This window comes from Anopheles funestus, chromosome 3RL, assembly GCF_943734845.2.
Source record: "Anopheles funestus chromosome 3RL, idAnoFuneDA-416_04, whole genome shotgun sequence".
NCBI classification, from domain to species: Eukaryota; Metazoa; Arthropoda; class Insecta; order Diptera; family Culicidae; genus Anopheles; species Anopheles funestus.
The window spans coordinates 34,685,593-34,708,845 of NC_064599.1; the positions used below are offsets into that span (position 1 = coordinate 34,685,593).

Below are 23,253 nucleotides of genomic sequence, written 5' to 3' on the forward strand. Positions count from 1 at the left end.
GAGTAAAGATAACAATAAAAAAAAGATTAAATAACTTGGGTTTTGGAGTACTAACTACGAGACTAATATAACTAAACAATAGAATAAGTAAACTGTTAAGATGTTTGAATATGAATAATGTTAAATTAAGCTTATTTCAAAATACATTTGCTCAATGTTACAGAATAAAACATTAGTGAAAGATATATGAAAAATGTCTTCAGAAATAGTTCAAACAGATTAAATATGTTAAAACCTATTAAAACCTGTTAATAAATTTTATTTTCTTTGTTTTACTATTATTATATATAAAAAAGCTTCCCAAATCATCATAAAACATGATAGAACAACTGCTTTAAATTCTCTAAACGCTTTTTTGTAACTCTTTTCCTATAAAAATACAAACTAAAAACTGTCATAAAAATCAACTCCAGTCACGGGCGATGTAATTCAAAAACTTGACAAGAATACTGACACTTTTTTCGTTACAGCGTAAAGCAAGCTGGCGAGATGGAAACCCCTCAGTAAAGTCAGGATACTGAACAATCCTGAACCGGAACACTGGGACAACAATCAAAAGTCACTTCCGAGAGCGATTAAAGCAATTCACACACCGTGCCAGTTCCGCTTGCTTTTCCCCCTCGAAAGGGGTTTGATTATTTCTCCTCTAGGGCAAGATAATGAAAAGACGACACACGAGAGAAGTGGTTGGAGGACGTGGCTCATTGCCGATTGACGATGAAGACACGCGTGTCACGAGCGACAGAGGAGAGAGAGGGCGAGGTATGGGTGGGCTGTCGACCTCCGTCAGGAAAGGAAGTCGAATAAATTTATTTGGAATACTAAAAATCCCATCCCTCGTAGTTCCAACCACCCGAACCTCAACGTCTCGCGAAAGGGTATAAAAGGCGAAAGATGCGTTCTAGTCGTTCGATCGTGTGTTTTGTGCCTGCGCCGTTTCCCTACCAGGCCCGCTCCGAATGAGTATTCTGATCGTGTATTTATCTTCCGTGCCATTTTGTGCCGTTTGAAGGCAAAAGCCGGTCGTTCGTTTCTCGATTTCCATCCGTAAATAAGACAAGATGCAAAAAGCCACATTGCGTACACATACTCCCATCCTTCAGCGGGGTGATGTATGGCGCATTCGAGGCGGTAGTGTATAAGTATCGTACACGCATGGAATACGCAACGACGCACGTCATGTCGTACGCAAGAGCAGAACACAAAAACAACAAAACGCAAACACTCACATGCCGCAATTGATGCTCTGGTTTTATAGCTTTACCGACGTTTGTAAAGACTATTCCCGGATAGCTCACATTATAGGGGAAAAGTTCGATTCGTTAGGAATGCTTATTAACAAATGAGAAGAAAAAAAAACATTTCGAAAGCGACAAACACACATTTCCTGTACGATTTTACAAACAAATATCAATTGCACGTCTTAAGAAATGCGAAAGAAAAAATGAAGTCGTTAACAATGCTATTGGTAAACAGAGTGGAATTAAATTTGAAAAGCCACGATCAACCATCGCTACATTGCACAACTTCAATCCTATACCCATGGCGTAATCTAACACCCACTCTTGAGGACGACACATCATCTTCTTCAATAATCCATTGCTAAGCTGTTTAAATGAGCCGTCTTCCCGGTTTTCGTAGCCTGTGCGAAGAAAGAGCATCGTTTTTCCCTCGACGGTATAAAATTCTGATCCCAGAGAAAGTACCCTTCTCCACACACTTATGGAACACATCTGGGGCGTAGAGTTGGTTGAATGGGTGGGGCGGTTGTGTCGTCGTAATTGCGCATCTCATTACTTAAGATTTAATGCCTCTTTAAATTGCATCAACAGCGCGAAACACTTAAAGGAACACTGCGTAACGGGTGCCAAACTGGATTGTGATGGATTGTTCAACTTTTCCAAGTACATTTAATATCGCTCCAAATTGATTTGTTATGTGAAAGAGAAAACAGTAAACTACACATTTTTTTTCTCTGATCACTTTTGTAGATAATATTTATAAAAAAAAACCCAAAAGATAACAAATTAACTCTCTCCCCAATTTACTGAGTTCTCTTTGTCAATTTTTTAATTTAGCGTTTTCGTATAGCCACTTTATCTATCCCCACGGGGTGAGTTGTCTTCGCTGGTTGCGTTGCTGGTTATCCTGTGTTTCCCCTAGGAGCGATAATTATTACCACGATGTGCGTTTTAATCAAGCCACTATATCCACGTTTCATGCACCATTTGTTGTGTTGGGTTTCTCTTTTGAAACAACAAAACGAAAAAAAATATACGTGTAACATCATTTCTTCCTGTAGCATGGAAAACCCACCAGCGAAAAAGAGAACTGTCGTAAGCGGGTTGGTGGCTCGGTTGCAATCTCGCTTGTAGCATTAAATTTATAGCAAATGATTAATATAAATGCGAACGATTAATCTTCTCCCGAACCATAGAACATCAAAAACACAGGCACATTCGTGTGCTTCTGGTTTGGTCGCCCTTTTTGGTTGTATGTAGGATATGGACAGATTTCATTGACTTTTTATTTTGGAATTTCATCTACTTATTTTCTTGATCTTCTAATGAAACATTCCAGCAGTATTTCAAGTATTTTTTTTATTAGCTCTGCACTAGTTTCGCTACTAATGAAATAATCTTAAATACACTTCATATCTCCCCAGCATCCGACAGCATCCAATTTGTTTCAATCAATTACTCGTCGAATAACGCGCACCAAGTGTTACAGTAAGCGTTTCTCCATTTTCAAGTGCTCACACTGTTTCTCCATCATACTCTCCAGGTTTGAAAAATTATGAACTAAAAATAAAACCCAACTAGAGCAAAATGCGAATTACAGCGGAAGCGCAGCGTAATGCACTCCATTTCAAAAAAGCAATGCACAGAACACATAAGGGTGTCGATGATTGAAGCAGATTTCATTTTAAGCCTTCCTTTTCTGGTAGGCAGCATCTATCAGGAAGCGAGAAACAAATCAAACACCAAAGTGCCCGCTTGAAGGAAAAACTGACTAGAATGAATCATGCTTACAGTAAAAATAGTAAATGAATGTGCTTTTTCTCCTTTGCTTTTCCTTTGTGCGGACACATTGACACTTGAAACAGCCGAAAGTATGATTCATCGATGAAGATCTGAAGATGAATCTGGCGGGAGAAAATTGACTCATACACGAGATGCCACAAAAAAAAGAAAAACTAAAATGAAATGATAAGCGGAATAGAGAAATGGGAAAATATTTTTTCCTTTGATATAAAGTTGATATAAAGCAGAGGGAAATTGTATTACCGGTAGAACAATTGAACAACTGTAGAACAAAAATAAAGGTATATATAAGCATAAAACGAATGAAGATACTGAAGGATAACAATTGACGCTAGAGCTACCAAGCGTGTTAAGCGTTTTTTTAGTATGTGATCAATTTATAAGCGATTTTGAAGAGTTGGAATTCATTTTAATTCTTTGAGGAGTTCGTCCTATACCTATTAAAGATAAGTAAAAGTGAAGCTCGAATTGCTTGAGAATCGTTTATTACCAAAAATTTACCCTAAAACTACTAAGCGTTTTACGCATTTTTATTGTTAATTAATTTATAAGCAGTTTCGAAGAGTTGGATTATATTTGAATGTTTTTTGTAATTGTAATAGAGATGTAAATATGTAACCAATAGTCACACAGCGACTTTAATTTTTTACCACAAAAAGTGATAAATGGGAAGCGTTTCAGACAAAATGATTGGTCCGGCACTTCTAGTGTTATTTCCAAAGAAAAAAGAATGCATATTTCTCCTAGTCGCTAGTGAAAGGTGTGCGCAAAATGAATAAGAAAACAAAAACAGCAAACAGAAACGAGAGTAAAACAGAGCACAAATTTGTATCACAGATAATTGGTTTCCCTCCGTTTAATATACCGGAAAATTTAATTATAACGGGGCTACATGCCTGTCGTGATGCGCTAAACGATTTTTATTTTCGTTTATACATTTTATTCTGCTGCGACCTGCTGCTGTTTAAGAATTGCTTTATTTCGTTGGCACTCATCATTTGGGAAAGTGCAAATAAAATGAAGCTAAAAATTTGAAATCAGTTTTTTTGCTCAACTAATTCATTTCCTTGCTTTGCAGTGTTCCGGGCGAGTTGAGGTTTCGTAACAAAAACGAAGCAAAAACCACTGTTTGATGTTGAAGATTTGTTGGAAAGCTTTCGCATTTTTCCACTAAAAGGAACAGGGAGCGGGTGTACTTGGGTCATGTCTCGTTAATTATCCAACCCCAAAAGCCTGAAAGTATGCGCTGCTGCACGACGATCCCTGTGTTACGCGTATTGCATAAGGTCACGACCTATTGACCCATTTCGCCCATCAACAACAACCCTCTAGCAGGCAGCAGCTTTTCCGACACGAGGTCACAAACCACATCCTTTTCTCAGCAGAAGAAAGTGCACAAGCAAAAACAAAACAAAAAACACACAACTGTTACTTTCATTCACACGTGCTGCCGAACGAAAGCCACTCGAAACTGTGGAGCCTGGTGTCCGCACCGTGGAGCACAATCTTAACACTGCAGAACCTTTACGCTGCTGTGCAGCAAAAGTTGTAAGTTGAAGGGAACACCATTTTGTTTTCTCTCCTATTCCTTGCTAGGTTACAAGCATGGTGGTAGGATGGCCCAAGGGGCCAAACCGAGTCAGAAAAAGCTTAAGCCATGACCTGGCTCGTCTTTCGACATGTTACAAGAATCACATACACATCTTGAAGAAGCACTGCAGTTTCCAGTGCGCTGCAGCGAGCAAGCCACCAGCTGGAGTGGTTTTTCGCTGGCCTATAAAACATTCTTGAGTGTCACTCGTCTTACTTACACAAAGTCGTTTTGCATTCTTTTTGAAAAAAAAAAATTGCAACCTCTCCCCCTAAATGGATGGCTTTTGTACGACACACAATTAGAAAAGGTGTAATATCTACTACTGGCTTAAGGTTATGTTTTTCGAGCAGCACTTACTTACCACCCGCAGCAAATGGAGGAGTCGGGCTGCACTCTTAACCTCACATTTATTCTAAGTAATTAATATTCATGCTTGGAAATCAGGGACAGCAAGGTTTGTGCTCCTTCGCTTCACGGGAATTATGCTGCCACTCTGGAGAAAGCTGACAAAACTCTCAATTTCATAATGGCAGTGACATACACATTCGGGTCTCGCTACGTTACATGCTTTGTGATTTAACTATTTCACCAAGACAAAGGGACATCATATTTGAGGACTCACCGAAAGAAGGGACCGCAGAATCTCTGTAAGGACACAAAAGTAATACCCATTTTGTGTATGTTCATTTGCAAGGACAGTGAACAACAATTAACAGTAGGTGACATTCCAGCAGACAGAACATAGGTCATGGACTTTGATTGAAGTTACTATCAATTTGTACATAAGAACAGCAGTAAGGCAGAGATACTAGATAGACACTAGAATACAAAGGACATTGTCAAATTTATCTGTCAATTGTTTCTTGTCAATATTGCTGATCCTTTTACAGGAAGGAATAATCGTTTTCCATCGTTAAGTTGCAACACGCTTTTTAACAGGTCACAGGGTTTTTGTCAGGTCACAGATACACAACATCAATAGACTCGAAAATTGGTGATCTTTTTCTTCAACAGGTCAGTTTCAATGCGGTAAATTAAAAACTGAATATATGTAATATTAGAATAATATGTTTATGTAGCATACAATAACAAAGTTTTTTAATGCGCTCAAAGGTTCAAAATATGGTAACACGTTACTTTTGATTCTTTTTCGGTGTGTACTTTTGCTAAAGAATAGGTTGTCTGGTATCGGTCTAATGACATAACTATCAGTCGAGAGAATTAATCATTATGATATATACTTTCTCCTCATTTTTGAATATTAAATGACAGTGAAAAGTATTATTTTTAAACAAAATGACGACCTAACTACCAAAGTTCTGTTCATATACACGAACACAATATATTCGCTTCCAACGTTTCCACACTCGTTGATGGCACATACTATAAAAACCAGGTCAGCTACACCATAAACGTCGTGATAATACGAGACTCTTAAAAAGCGGCCTCATATATCTAACACCCTTGCCCCCAAAAAAAAGGTCTATTTCGCTGTCAAAACATGTGCACTCCACAAAAACTGTAACCACCGATATGATGTGCCGTGATTTCTGTAGAATTTTCATGTTCTACACCTGAAACCCAACCAACTCAAAGCAAGACCATCATTCGCACACATGCTTTCACTGGCAACAACACACTAAGTGGTGTCTTCACGAAAAATCCCTTCCAAATCCCATTAACTTCTGGCTGAATTCTGGGTTCTCTACAGGCCCCGTTCTTCCCCCTCTGTGGCTGTTCAATGACCCACGGGTGATCATTCCACACTCTGTTATTCTCTTGGCCTTTCTCACTTCTCATGCTACTACTACTATGCTACCGGAAGCAATTTTACCTTACCTAGAGCTCCGTTACAATCCAACGATAATGTTGTAGGTGAGGAAGACGAGACAAAAAAAAACACACAACAACAACCACGTAACTCGAGCAGCTAGAAATAAAGATGCCGCGCGGCAACTTTATTAGAAACGGTCCGATGCGTTTTACCGAGTAGTGACTGTTGTGACGGGACGGCAACGGAAGTGTATCGCCGACGGGTTGGTCGGTCACTGGGGGTCGCAGTTGAAACCGGATCCGAAAACTGGAGGACCCACTACGCGCTTTCGGCACTGCGGACGGACGTCGTTGACCTCTTCCACCGATCCCCACACCAAAATGGAAAGAATTAAAGCTGAGCCAATTTGATGGAAAAAGGTCTCACTATGGCCACAGACACCAAACAGCCTGTGGGAAGACACTTGAGCAGGGCGCGTATTTCTCGAATGCAGTTTAAATTTTTCTTGTCGGCCAGTGTAGTGTCGGAGTGAGGTCTATAATAGCCCACTCTTTCGGTGTCTGATTACAGGTAAGTTGTAACCCTAGAATTGACTCCACTACAATTATATTGCTTAATTGCTCTCAATCCCTGGGATGACTTCCTTTAGGCAGGTTGTGTTTTTTTTCTGTTTGAGCATAGACATTAAGACAAAAACTAACTGACATTTACCATTCTGAAATTGAATCTATTGATCGAACACGGCGTCCGCAGAGTTGGGTGTAGATTGATCGAAATATTAAAAAAAGCCAGTTACAATTCGTTTGCCTTCATGTCTTGAATAGCCGGGGACGACTTCTATATGACCTTTTTCTTGTTCCACACCGAGTCCGGTTTTAAACGTGTGGAGCAAAGAAGACGCTCCTCGTCCCATCTCGCATGATGACCGCTGGACCGGTTTTTTTTCTTTTTCGATGTCAAGTGTACAGAAAGGATGGCAAGTCCACACCACGTCTTGCCTTCACAAGACATCACCGACCGGTACACTATGACGGTCAATTAGACTAGTAATAGGCCGCAAATGGCGGACAGATAACGGGAAACACCAAGGAAACTTACCATACCGATTGGAAATCGGGATCCAAGGTTGATGGCTGTGCGACCACACACATACGCGTACGAAGAATGGGATGGGATGGATGGCGAACAAGAAGCGATGGAACCGTAACCAATAAATCCCCGAAACAAAAATAAAAAGCTCTCTTCTCCAATACGGAATCGATTTTCCAACAATCGTTCATGGGAGATTGGAAAAATAAAAATAAATAACCGACCCCTCCAGTAACGGGGTAACGCACAATATCCCGGTAGTGTTCCGATTCTCCAAATCTCCCGCACCGAATGCCTTATTCGATAAGAAACTTTTGCAAAGAAAATCGGACAAGATGGTGGGATTTATACGTCACGATGTAATACACCGCGTCTGGTGGAAAAGAGCAAAACAAAAAAGGGGCAAAATAATTAAATTATGCATGCTGTGGGGAGTGCTTATCCGCATTTTTCTTTCTTCTGCCAAGCGATTCCCAAGCGAAACGCTGACGGGTTTACTTGCTCTGAGGTCTTACCGTGCAAAGAAAGGAAACAGACAAACCGAAAATCGTGTTATTGAATTTTTGCCACTGATTTTATCATTTTGATTCCTGTGCTTTGTCTTGTAATCGGACAACGAACTGAGAGGATGGATAGAAAATTGCATTACGTTTACAAAAACTCATTTCATAAACTAATTTGTTTGTGTGCAAGACATTCTAGCAGCGGCTGGCTTGTGTAAATTAAATTCTTTGAAAAATTGTTGATGTTTTGTCAATGCTTGACTAGATTGCATATTAAGCAAATGAAATTACATTCCAATGGGATCAATGTTCGATGATTCTAGCGTATTAACATCGACAAACACTAAACAAAACACAAATTTAATTTACATTAAAATCATTCTAAAAAAAAGAAAAAAAATAATGACATTTTTCTCAAAATCAACCTACATAAATCCGTATAGTCTTGTGCATAATGTTTAGTGTACAGTAATAGGAAAATTTCTCCGAGAATTGAACCAAAAATTGTAAAATTACACATTAACAGGGTAAAATTTAAATTATTTGTTTGAAATTCTTGCTATATTGAACAAAATTATCAGAAATGCCAAAAAAAAAAACAGTTACTTTGCGAATTTAAAAAAATGTTTTGATCGTTCTTAAAGAAATATCTTTTCAATTTAACAAAATATTTGAAATCAAAAATAAAACCAAAAATGTGTGTTCAGGCGTGTCTATTGACGAAATGTTTAAAAAAGCAGCCTGCAGATTACAGGATTCTGCAATGGTTTGAAGTCTGCGGCATCTTGAATGCATATTGAATGAAGGTTGAATTTTAAATATTATAAATTAATCAATTTTACACTAAAATTTTATAATGATGATGATGATATTTTCCATCAATTGATTGTACATCAATTTAATCAATTAAGACCCAGAATTTCTAAAACAAAGCAATACAATTCTTTAACTTACATACGTAAGGAAAAAAGCATACGGAACCCTGAAATAATAATTAATGTTCAAAATTTAAATTTCTGTCATATAGAAGCATGTTTGCCAACAATGTTATTGAAAATAAATGTGTTAAGCTCTTTCGCGACATACAACTTTTAAACGAATTGCTAACGACAATAAAATATTCAATGAATGCTTTAAATTCAATGAAGGCTTTAGATAAACTTTACTCTAAACAAGTAAATCGAAAAGTCTAGTCAATTGACAGGGCATAGGCCCTATTTTTCTGACCCCTAAAGCTTAGACGTCTATCTATTTCTATCTCCCAGAAACATCGTAACAGCTTCCCACCGTAGTAAACAAACGTACGAATCCAATTGCCAATACTTAAAACCATACGGATTTAATTTTATTCCACTGTTTCCATCTGGCATGGTCAGACAGCCGCAAACCAAGCGTCCAAAAATATAATTCTTGCAAAACATTGTGATTAACCATAAGCTGATGGATGATGACCATCCGTCGAACAGTATTATAAAATGCTAAATAGCACAATCGCATCATCACCCCCCACACACCATCATGGAAGAAATCCTTTTTCTCATCCATATTTATTTTCCATCCACCCATCCTGTATCCGTTCGGTGTTCGCGTGTTGCAACGCGCATTCCCGCTCCTATCCGTTGAACACCTCAGTGTTGCGAAATATAAAGTCTGCGCACGAATCAAACGCAACGTGTACAGCAGCAAAACACACACACAACATTACCTTCCTTTTAAAAACCAAATGCGTACCACACATGCCGGCCGATTCTTGTGCCGGTTCGCCACCAACATGCAGCAAAACCTCCGATCGATCAGAGAAACGAACTGAAAACCCAAAACAAATCGCGTTGAAAGAGCGGCGACATCAGCACGCAATATATACCACCCGCCATGTGCCATTCCGAGTGCACTCAACGGAAAGGAAGCCGAAAATGAATAATGCATGTTTTATGCTGCAAGCCACACACACACACACAGACCAGACACACCAGAGAGCGCACAAACAAATAACTGCAACGAGCTACGAGGTTGGAAGCAGTAAGTTTTCCTTTTTTTCGGGGCGGTTTTTGGCGATAGATTTTTGCCTAACTGATTTCGGTAACTGTGTGAATTGAACGACCGACAACAGATTCCCGTATTTGGTAAGGACCGGATTTTTGTGCATTAAATACTCGTAGGTAGCATGAAAGACACATACATACAGTTGCATTAATTTTCGATCATGTGACCGGGACCAGAAGGAAGGGTTAATGGCCAGACGACACTCATTGGGGTGGAAATAAAATCCAGACAATGGTTACTTACAGGCCCACCTCCCCCTATGCAGAATACAAGCGATAAAAAAGCCCATGAAGGTGATGAAGTCTTGCTACAGAGAGTTCATGCAAAATGTTTTACAAAACATTTGCTTTTTTTTTGAACCCGTTAAAGTGATAATTTTAGCATCAATTAACAGCAACGAAGCGATGGAGAGCATCCAACACACGTTCTTTGTACGATGCATAATGTTTGGGAAGCGTTTAACACATCACGCTTCCGTTGTGTCTGGGGACCCGAGAGGTTTAATGTCTACATTCAACAAAACGTTCGCCAGAAGGAAGCTAAGCGTTGTAACTGCATTAAAAATCAACTCTTGCAACTCTAAATGAAATAGAAAGTGAGAAATTTATTCGCTGGTCAAAGTCCCCGTGCAGCAGTAGAAGACTAAATTAAGTTAACTTTTATCACTGCTTAACTAACGAGTAAATTATCATCAAACTCATGCTTCTACATCAAACATTGAAACTGGATCTGGCTACTGCTAAATTAAATTCACCCACACGCTAAAGCGTCCTAAACCGAATGGATTTAATCAATTCCGACACTTTTACTGCTTCTTCCAAAACAGCACACACAAAAAAACGAGGACGAATGCGTTGGCGTTTGGTTGAATGGTTGGAAAGGAATTTTGTGCAACAAAGTGGCTAACGAACCGTGCAGCATCCGCGTCTGGTAAAAGAGCCGATAAATCACAACGAAATGCAGCACACACGTCGTTTCTATTTAATCGATACGTAAATTGAATCAAAGAGCTGCTAGTACTTGTGTACCTTTTATTCGAGTGGAGTCTGTACCCAACGTGCACAGTTAGGGAAATAGACAGACATTCATCTCTCGCCAGAGGAACATTCCCGATGCAAATGCTGCGGGAAGACACACGGGTTCAAGTTTAGAGGACCCTAGCGACATTCAAACCCCATAAGGAGATTTCTCTCCCATGGGGGCCTACGCACATACCGCTCATTGCCTTTTATGTTGTGACCTGCAGCATTGCATTGCATATACCCACATACCCTTTGCATCCCGTTACAGGTCTTGGGCACGAAGCACAAAAAAGCCGGTTTAGAGCTGTCAAAAGTTCGGGACATTCGGGAGAGAATTGCCTCAACCTGTCAAATGTGAAGATTTATTTATAGGTCTCTTTTTGGGATTGGACGTCAGCGGCTTCGTGGGAGATATGGCTGCCTCCCATATGCCTTTGGGAGAAAGGAAAACCCAATAGACGGAACTGAGTGAAAGGTGTGTTGAGTTTTTTTATTACCCACCTACGGTCCACCTACATCAACACCGGTGCGACATTAACGTAATTGAAGCTAACCAAACCGACTCACTTTGATGCTAGTGAAATGCAAACATAATCAGTGCGAACAGAATGAGTGCTGCTGACCGAATTTAATGTACGCACAGAAAACGAAACGGGAAATAACTTCTAAAAAGGAGTAAAAATACCATAACACCAAGCATGAAAATGGCATGTTCGTTGCTACTGCGTGTCTTCGCGATAACCGAACACAGCATGACGTAAGTGTATACATTCATGAATGAATCATTCAAATAGTGTATACCATGTGCTTTTTTTTGGTGGACTAAGACCATCGACAAGAACCGGAGGTAAAAGACCTGTCCTATGCGGTAGAGGCCAATTCGCCGAAAGGTTCGTTCATAATTGAGAAGCCTTGTTTGTCCTTGATAAAGACGCTGGAAGCAGCAAGTCATTTGCCGGTTAAAGATTGCAACAGCAAGCATTGCTTCGCTTCCGCACTGAAAAGCTTTTGTCTGTCTACATTGGGCAAAATTTTCTGAAGAGAAAAATAGCAGAGGAAAATAATATGAAAGTTGCGTATTTGCACATAAAATTAAAGACAAAAAATAACCAAAATTAAACTATAACAAGAATATATAGGAGAACAACCGACTAAAAATACATTATTAAAAATACAAATTGGAGAAATGCGAAAGACAACAGCAAACGAATCACATAAAACCTAACAATGCAAATTAAACAACATAAGAATTACAAATTTCTTTTTAAAAATGTTTTCTCCATTCTGTATTTACCGTACCTTATACGGACATAATGACTAATTTTCTATTTCAGCGTTCCATCTCCATTCGAGATTTGAACCCAGGTCGAGCATGTTGTTGATTAACACTGTTACCACCAGCACTATTTAACCGCCGTACCATGCAACAGGAAAAAGTCAAACAAAAACCTACAAAAGCGATACAAAAGCAAACTTAAACAGAAACTACAACAACCAGCTTTAGGTGGGGTACGACGTGAGTAATCTGTTTCCAAATTTGTTTTTTTCCGCATGCACAAAAGCCAAACGAAAACATTTGCTGACGGTGCTAAAAAGTCGAAAATTTTTTAAAGAAAAGCCCTCTCGACCGCAATTAATCTCTTCCTTTGTGTATACACACACACAGTTGCTCTCTATTTCGTGTGCTAGTGGTACCGTATGGTTAGAAGATTCGGTACATCAACCACGAACCCAACATACCATATAAGGGAGGTTTTGCAACTACCTTCCGCAATGGCGTTTGTGACTAGCAAACCTTCCCTCTGGATCGTATCTCCACACACACACACGCGCGCTAAAAGGGAAGGGGGTTTCAAACACGGTAGCATGCAACGTTATGGTCTTGGGAAAGCGTGCCACTAGGAAAAAGGGCCACCAGCATACTCGACCAAAAACGAAGGGGCCAGTAGGATCGGGGTTTTGCCTCACCGTCCAAGATGAACGGTTACGCGGAATCCAAAGCATCACGACTTATTGGCGCCACCACGTTATTCTCCTCCAATTGCTCTGAGTCCACTTCACTAAATGCGGAAGGCAAATGATGGGGGTATTTGGGGGGAAGGGGGTTTGGTTTTACACATTCCATATACCCCGCGTGAAGTATCACGATGAACTTCTGCTCGGTCCACTTCACTTCCAGAAGTACATATCGCACACCCGAGCGCGCTTGGCCGTACCCGTCTGCTACTTCTACTCTGCCTCTATTCGTTTGGAAAATGAACTTTTCCTCCAATCCCGGGATGCCACACACCGGGACACTGAGCGGGTTTTCCCGGTTGGAGGTGTAGCTGCGGTAGTTCCAATTTTCGTTCGCGGCCGTCTGGCGTCCACACACCAGAGAGAGAGAGATACCTAGGTAGGATGAGTTTTGCCCGTTGAAGGAGATCTCCTTCATTTAACTTTAAAAGCTCTTCTCTCTTCATTTCGGTCCGGCTACAACCAACTCGGGTAAGGGGGCAGAGGACCGACATTGTGAAACCGTGTTTCTGCATCTTTTGCAGGACACATGCAGATAGACACACACACATCAGGATGGGGGAGGAGGATAGCATTTGCCGGGAGGACACGATTCGCTGATTATAATTCCATTATCTCGGCATTGTGCTTTCCGCTTCGTGTTCAACCGATGAGCTTTTCGCCGGCTCACTGACTTCTATTTTCCACCATTTGCCAAAGTGTATGAAGGAATTTTGTTCGACTTCTTTGCTTCTAGTTATCTAAATAGAAAAAAAACAAAACCCTCCCCGACAGGACAAGATGGGAATAAAAAGCCGCCGGTGAAGTTTTATTTTATTGATGCTACATCGGCAGACACCAAGAGTTTGGGGTGGAACAGTAGTTACTGGAAGGCAGAGTCCTTAGAGAGGTCAGAGCAAAAGGACTGGTTTCGTTTTGGTTCGGTGTGGTGTGCAGTTGTTCGCTTCTGGCGACAGGATGCCGTGTCGCGGCATTATTGCACCACCTCTAAGCGAAAGGCAGCGAGCATAAAATGGCTTGGGGACTTTCACTTTTTTTTGTCTCACATTCTTGGTCTATTTTTTTCCTTCACCAATAACATGACACTAGACAGACAAAAGGCTTAGCAAGCAAACGATCCCGTTGGCTCTTATTCTCGAAGGATTCGAGATGCCGTTAGCGCCGATACAGACACACACGTTAGCGGTGGGTACGTTGTCCTACTAACCGAAAAGGACACAGGCCACCCGCTCAGAACCATCCTCTCCGTATCCCACGAGCAAGAATGCACATGATGGTGCACAAATCATATTAATTAAATTTCTGCGCTACGGAGAAGATGAGCGTGGACATTCGCTGTGCTGGAGGCCGCCGTCGGGCAAAAGGTGGAGAGAGAACAACTTTACTTAACGTAATTGGTTTCATTTCATTTTTATTTTGTGTTTGTACTTTTATTTTTCTTCTTTTTTCAACACAATCATTAGTTATTGCAGCGGAACAGATAAGTTCGTTAGTTTGGTGTGATGTTGTGTAAATAATCGTCGGAAATCCATTAGCGAGTTGCTGTCAAGAGTTGAGGACTAGACTGGAAAACAACTAACTGATCTTTTGAATGACGTGTAAATTAAATTAAAAAAATATATTTAATATAAGAGAACATATTTATAGGAGTTTTTTAGAGGTACAAGAACAGATAAGAAACTTTGCTACATTAAAAAAAAACATATGTAAAAATAAAAGTGAAAGCAGCTGTGTCGAAGTGGATAGAAAATTGGCTTCGAAAATAGAGGCACAAAAAAACTGAATTTAAGCTTTTTTCCATCAAAACATTCCTCTATCGAACGATAAAACACTTCAAAAACACTACAGAAAACTATTCGTTCAACATGCCTTTAGCACAACCGTCAGCTCCAATCAAACTTTGGGGCTTCTATTTTAAGTGACCACTTTCAAAAATACACTTTTCTACCCCAAATTTAACCACACACACTTGTCAGAAAGGTATCGTAGTGTTGCTTCAAATATTCGCGCTTATACGAATATGCAATTGAAAACGGCTAATCGTTGATGGAAGTTTTACCGGCGAGTCTATTGAATGAAGTGTTCGAAAGTGATTTGGTTAGTGCGAATGGATGTTCTTTTATCGCACTTAACCTTACACTAAGCATTCGCTGAAAGTAAGGGAGAGGGAGAATGCGGTTTTGGCCACGAGCCAGATTACAAAAAGAAAACTCGATTCAATCTCAAAAAGGTTTTCCTTTCAAGGGGTATTTCTCATCAATTGCCGTCATGCAGGCTTCAATTTTAACACTTCCCAAAACCACTTTACTCACCGCCCTAAAGTACTAATCTTCAATACAGCGTACATAACACCCACACGGATGAAAATGTGTAAAAATGGACACCTAATGTGCGTAGCAACATTCTGCCATGAGGGTGAAAATCCAAAACAGAATAAAAAAAAACCTTCAGGAAAATTCAATTTTGCATTCCCTTGGAAAATGTTTTCGAATACAAGATTATGATTTTTCTCTACCGTTCCGTGTGTCCAATTTTAACGCCCACGATTAGTGTTGCACAACAGTGGCACAAAAAACACGGAGAAATAGGCTGATTGGGGGAAGGTATACACGTGCCACAAATAATGCATCATTTGCGTACATTATCCCCGTACCGTTAAGAAAAAAATATTACCAAACGAAGGGAAATTGTTTTGATGACGAGTTTTTTGTTTTGGGCACGTGTGTTGCGAAACGCAGGACGTCCTTTTCTGGAACAAAACCACCCGCAGCAAATTGCATCCTATACTTTGTTGAGATAAGTGCCGAATGGCAACAGTTGTAATAAAAAAGAAGACTAATCATAAATTGTTGTTCCCATTTTATTGCTGCCAGATTTATGGTTTTCAATCTTTACTACCAGCGCGCGTGCAGCGTTGCTGGAAGCGATTGGTACAAATTTATTCAAAACGTCCATCATATTGGTTAAGATTTGCTGCAAGCATTTTGCAACCGTGCAGGGTAAAAGGTCGAAGCTGTTTTGAACAGAAAAGATGCATTTATGTGTTCGGTCGTTTGCTGCATCTGCAACCATCACAATATCCTTTCAATAGAAGCAGCAAGGCTTGCGACCGGACGGTATACGATTGTCCAGACGTTAGCTAATGTGTCAGCTAGGTGTCAAGCGAAGCATCCCTACTGCCGGGGTCAAGAACGACCATGCTGCAGAGCCTATGAATATATTTGCACATACAATCAGAATGTATCGCTAAACCCGTTCGTTGATGGCCTAAAGAGAGAGAGCTGACAGAGAATGGACAGTTGGTAAGCCCATCAAATTACTGCCACTGCAACGTCACACTTTTGTGGTCAAATAAAGGGACACTGGCTTTGGCAGCACTAATCGCAGGGATAGGCAACCGATATCAATTAGGTAACCGAAATACATTTAAAAAACATAATATTTATGATAACAATATTGATATAGAATTAGTTAATTATCCAAAACAAAAAACACTTTTAACTATTGGAATTTCAATCGGAAATTTCAAAAAGAAAAAAAATATGTTTTATATGCCAAAAATATTACTAAAAACAGACTCGTCAAAAACTCAGAAAACTATCTCAATTCTTACGAAATCACAAGGAATGATTATAACAAAGATTTCGAATTAGACAAATTCCGAATAACCGTGTAGTATGTTAGCAAGAATTGAAAGAAATTAGACTAAGTTCTGAAGTATTTTGCAACATTAACCACCATACCTAGGGACTGACAGTGAACTTCCCGTCCACGCCATGTCAGTCCCTAGAAACTAACATCGTACGAAACTTCAGGCGGGAGTGGCGTGAACATGAAAATGTTCCAAAATAAGCTGATCGGATAATATATTAGGAAACCAAAATTGTTCATTTGAAACGGAATAAATGAATTCTTTTCATTAAAAAAAGCTTATCGCTCAAGAACAATATTACCGGTATTGGAGGTTCATATTTCTGTTTAAATAGTAAAAGTGTCTTTTTGCTAGGAGGTAAATAGTTTTGTGACATTTATTGTACGAGTCCACGAAACAATGTCTGAACAAACTTAAAGTAAATTTGGATTTACGATGTTTAAAAGTTCTAATGCTGGAACAAGCAAAACTTTCTTCAGTAACACGTGTAGTGCTTTTGGGCGTACAAATAATTCTATAAATCGAAGTCGTTTCCGTAAAATTATTGCTGCCGTTGTTGTCATGAACTCTATATCCTGTGTTTTTTGTATTTTACTCTCAAAAAGATTTATCCTTAAAAAAGTCATTCATGTTTACAATCATACAACTTTAAATTTTTCTTTTAGGTGTTCGGAAATAACTAGTTGCTCATCCCTGCCAAAATCTCATATAGAAGACCCTCAACCCAATCAAAGCGGCGCTAAAATTTGCTACCGAAATGCGTACGTAATGCACTTGATTTGCAAAGCATTTACGCAGCTTGTCGTAGGTACGTGGGAGAGCATCAAAACGGCACGTTGCATGCTACAAATATGCATGCTTGCACGTTTGAAACGAGCCATCATGCGGTCTCCTCCCTTTTAAACCATCAACAACATCTTCACGGCTGCCATGCCCCAAAAGGATGTTTATCCTCATTCATCTCCATCTTCACAACCACTTTGCAAATTATTCCCAGTTCGCGACCAAACGTACGTGTGTGTGTGCGTCATCATCCCAACAGACGATGACGAACGTGATCATGAGGTGTTGGAAAGCATTGGCGTCATCTGATGTAGACCATATTCTCGAGCGATACATCGACTTACCGCGTAGTGGAGAAGAGTGTGAAGATGAAACGGGAGTGAATGAAAAGAATGGGGTATTAATCCAAGGATGTTCGGATAATTGTTCCGAGGCCATCTTCTAAGCGATGCTGCAGCATGCAAGAGCAAGCAATCGCGTTTAAATGCCGTTTCCCGGATGGCATCCATTCTCCCTCTTTGGGGACGATATGGCAAAACTGTGGGAGAAGATTAAATGCAAGCACATTTTTGTCGTATTTGTTGCCATTTGTACGGCTGTACCCAGTGTGCGGAATACAAAGGATAGGATGAAATAGATTAAACCTAGAACCCGACTACAGGATAATTATCCTGGTTGTTAAGGATTATCTTTCTTTTTTTTTACCTATTTGTTATCCTTACAAGCATCCGCTGCAAGCATGATTGTAACCCTTGCCGTTGTATTGAGGTTGGCAAATTGTTTGGTGGTGTGAAGACGTTTTAAAGAAGCACCGGTGCTTTGTGCATCTGAAGGAGCTGTGAAGCAATACGGATATTAAATGCATTCAAAGGGTGATGTGGCCGTAGTTAATTGGGCACACCTGAAAAGGATACAATATGGAATATCATTGAAACGGATATGAATAGCACCTAAGAACGGCAGGACAAAACAAGGGTGTGATTTGTTAAAAAGTGCTATCGTGTTACACAAAATACTGCAAAAAAGCGAGATTTGAGATACTCACAATTAAAAAAGACACATAAATATGTTCCTGTGGGGGCGGCCCGGTGGTGCATGTGATAAACGGCGTCCGGGCAGGACGCGGTTCAAATCCCATCCGGACCGTCCCCCCGTAGCAAGGACTGACTATCCTGCTACGTGATAAAATAAGTCTTGATACGGCCGTTCTAACCGAGCAAAAAAAAATTTTCCTGTGTATTTTGTACATTTTTCACTAGTGATATGACAAAAATCTATAATTTACTTTGAAATTTAAAAATTAAATTAACTAATAAAAAAAATTACTACACAAAAAACAAAAAAAAACATGTTCACGAAATCTCCGGTTAAACATTTACATTTTTTTACATTTTTACATTGAAATCATGCATTTTGAAATGGGCCAAAAATTGGTGGCCAAGACCTCTTTTAAGATTTTAGTTCCACAGACAATTGTAGAAGCAGATAATCTTCCTTCATTGTTTGTTTTATTCTCCAAAGAGAAACAAAAATGTTCATCAGAACAAAGAAAGAAAAAAGATAATATAAACACAAAATTTAAAACATTTATTCAATCCGAGACTCTTTCTATCCAAGTTGCAGCTTTCCACATTGTAATTGGTACAGGAATTTAATATAATCAGAATAAATTTTGTCACATCTTCCAACAACCTTCAATCCTAAACTGCCAAATACCTACTCCATCACTTTCACTTTCCATTTCGACCAAAGTAAAACATTACCCTGCCAAGTTGTCAACTTAATTTCACAGTGAGAAAAGAGACGCCAAAAAAGCTTCCCCTTTTATAACATCTGAGATTTTAATCTGTACCGAAAATATGATTCACACCTGCCGCGCTATCTCTGGTAGAAAAAGCGCCGAAATAGCATCAGCAAAATCCACTAGCTAACGCATTACTCGTACCGTGTAAAAACACAGAGTAACTTAAAAATACAAAAGAAAGAAAGTGCAAACTCTCGCTTTTCATCGACAACATTCGCGACATCGTTGTGGGCGAAAGATTTTGGAAGGGTGAAAAGCTCATCTACTCAAAGTTTGGTAAAGCACAACTTGAGAGGACAATGAATTTAATATCTCACGGGCGCTTCATGTAAAAGTTGAGCAAGAGAGTTGTTTTTTCTTCACTAATACATATTCCAATGGTGATGAGACAATTCGCATTTGCACTACCCCTTCTTTCTTCAATCTCACCCGAAAAATCGATTATAATTTGACCACTTTAAAATCATTAGCAGCAATACCTTTCACCTAGAGCCGTGTTGCAATAAATTACACCACTAAATGACAAATGATTTATGCCCAACTCATCTCTCACAATGCTGTGTTCTCAAAACCCAAAAAAAAACCGGACGCTGCAATTCCCCTTTTCGGAAGGGAAAGAGGAGTACACACGCGTACAACGCACTAAATCAGCTGGACACATCATGCAGCAAAATGTTATTTATTACCTATCCCCGAGGTTGCCGACGATTGTTGCTTCACTGATTGTAGTGATGCGCGCTGTTGTTAAACTGTCAATCAACGGTCATGTTTTCAGTAGCGCCGATGCATCAGCATGACGACGGCGCAGAAAGCAGAACCCATCATTATTGAAAGCAAAGATTGTGCGTTACACGGAAGCACAAAGTAAAAACAGCAATCGCCATCATCTGCGAACGGAGACGCACAATACGCAAGATGTTTGGAAAGTGGAGATATTCGAGGTTTTTTGTTGGAAGCGGTATGTTTTTAATCTTCCAGCAAAAACACTGTCAAAACTGGGAGTCTTAGAATGAACTTCGTTCATTAGGCGTATAATGCTTCGAAATAACCTTAAATCTTAGTCATCTATAGTTTGCAGTAATTTCTGCCCCAAACCCACCCCAAAAGACAACAATCACTTCAAGAAGGTAAAACATTGAAGATAACTGCGACGATCAGTGATCGGTGTTTGATGTTGATTGCACTTTCGTTTCGTCTGATAAGATAAAATGGTCCACCACTTGATGTTTATGGAACCGCTCCACGTACCCCGACAGATAAAGGTGGCGGAACTCCGGAAAAAGGTATGGGAACGTTCCAACTCAACAACTGCAAACACCAGTTGACCAACTTTTTCACGTCTCCTCTTTCCACCCGGAGCATCCCGGCCGTCGTCCATTCTTCCCGTTGTTGACAGCACAACAATCCCAAAACGCTCTCTAAACGTAGCCAAAAAGAGTGACGAATAGCAATTCGTCCAACACAAAAAAAGCAAAGGAAAGTTTTACCACAAGGCATCTGACAGACCTGACGAATGTAGGTGGGGATGCGCGTCCTCTCTACACTTCGACGATCGGTCTCAAACTCATTTTCATTCAAAATTATTCACCAGACGCGCACACATGCGGTGCGCAGCAGAAGAGATGTCCGGTCTTTCCAGAGGGACAGGGAACCAGCTGTACGAAGGAAGGTTAATTTGGGTCGTTGAAAGAAAAATGATGGATTGCTGGGACTGACTGAAAGCAGACTCGACCATGTATCCATATACCCCTACGCCTAATCTGACTTTTCGGTGGAGAAGTTTGTGCTGACGGACAACAAAACACCACAGCGATCCACACAGTCACAGCTTTAGATGATGTGTTGCAGTGTCTGTTGTTATGGCAAATGAGGTTCCACACCTCGTTATCCTTCAAACAATCATCCTCCCCTCCTCTTCGGCGTGATTTGTGGAGCGAGTTATAACTAAACGTGCAGCATGTCTATGATGTAGCCGATCCAGAACGACAAACTTTTGCAGTCGTAGGTTGACGTTCATCCACTGAAGCCAACCAAAAACCAGAGAGGGCCAATCCACTTCTTGCCGTTTAAAGGTAAAGAACGGTTTGCAATATACACACACATCTCGGTACAACGTAGCAACACACAATAGTGGAGAATTAATACTGGATCATAAATTTTCATTTTAAAACTGTCCTTAATATACCAAATGAGATGGAAAGACACCCCGGGTAAAATCGGTATTTACTTCGGATACCTCGGCTACCGATAAAAATGAAATCATCGATAAGCGAAATTTACTGGGCGGGATGGGGGGAAAAGGGATAACGTTCGTCGATATACACAATCAGGATGTTTGCTTGATGAAATGGAGGATACCGATTTTTCCTTAACTCAATACCGGAGAAGCACATACATCTGTCAGGGGTGAGCAACCACACACCGGTGTTGAGAATTATTGTGGTATAAAATTTAATACCATTTTCTCTCTCTTTATTAGAATTACCACTTTTTTAATGTTGATTACTTTACAAACAATTTTGAAGAGCAAGGTTGAAGAGTTAATGGGCTTTTTTTAGTTCCTTCAATAGAAAATATATCAAATGTAAAAGTCATACACATGTTTTCACTGCGTCAAAACGATACAAATTATGTAATTTTGAACAAAAACATGTTTATCTAACGCTTCGACTTTGCATCCTTAAAAACCATAGGCCTGAGAGCGAAGGTAACTACATATCTGGTAGATCTTTTCGCTTAAGAAAACCGAAATTCATGTTTTATATTCGGTTACAGCCTCCCAACAGTTATGGTTTTACTTCTTAAATAAAATTATAGAAATGTACAACTGATTCAAATTATAAAACAAGTGAAATAAAAATTATAGAAACACTAAATTCAATTCGTTCAGTGTTTATATTGATCACAATTATATTAAGAAATTATTTTTATGATTATTTTCAAACAAAATCGTTTCATCGCTAGCATCTTTATTTATTTAATCATCTTTCTGTTCATAGATATTCTTTTATACATACTTTAACAAATTACTCCTTTAAAATATGCGAAAAATAAATCAAATTTTTTAATGATTTTTAAATTTAATGCACAACGATTGGTAAATTAAGCACCCCTGGCAAGGATATTGGTACGAACAACGCTCGTTCCACTATACCGGGACATGGTTCCAACATGCTGAAACTCCCGAATGGAGTTATCCGGACGACAAAATAAATGGGCAACCATCCAAGTGGCAAACGACCCCGAGACCGCTCGTTTAAAATCGAACTAAAGCTACACTCATAATTTACGATTTAATCCATTTCCACGTACAATGCTCTTCGGTAGGCTCGTGTTGCAAAACATGCGCTACATACTATTTGGTAAGGCAATACAAAACAAACAGCTCATATGTAGAAGCCTTCTGCAATTGGTTGTTGCACTAGGACCATATCGAGCTGTACATTAAAAATCGTCTGTTAATCCTTTCACCAAGGGACACAAACACACACACAATCCACGGCGCATAAAAAAATATGGTTTGAGGTTCGGTTAGCACTTGAGAAAAAGGATTTGCAAATAATTTTCCCTTTTAATACATACCGCAACGAAAGGAATCCTTTCAAAAAGGCCCGACGAGGATTGCCTTGCTGTGTGGGGAAAATGTTTCCCCTTTTTTGCAATAAAACATATCCGAACAATACACCGTTCGATAAGGGTAGATGGAAAGCCCCTTTTTTAAAGCAAAAAAAAAATCCCACAAATTAACATCCTTCAAATATCAGTTAAGCCTATCGGCATGATTTTCTCGGCTTCATAATCGGAACCGAAAGGGGAAAACCACCGACCTGATGGAAAGGATTGCAAGTAAAACCAGCGTCGTTTGCCGGAAAGTTTTGCATGGCTATAGGGGGTGAACATAATCAAAATACCGCGGTGTTCGCTTTCCG

General features: G+C 39.7%; 1 protein-coding gene across 4 annotated transcripts in view; it reads right to left on the bottom strand.

The window, feature by feature from the left end:
- The window catches only part of LOC125771688 (tyrosine-protein kinase Src64B), a 78,671-nt gene that overhangs the window by 36,954 nt on the left and 18,464 nt on the right, over positions 1–23,253 (bottom strand). The window contains exon 1 of one of the 4 annotated variants that reach the window (XM_049442607.1): positions 18,226–18,606. The exons of the other annotated variants lie outside the window; for them this stretch is intronic. The gene's annotated coding sequence lies outside the window, so the exon portion shown is untranslated. Of the gene's footprint in view, positions 1–18,225; positions 18,607–23,253 lie in introns of those variants that run through there. 4 annotated transcript variants of the gene reach the window in all.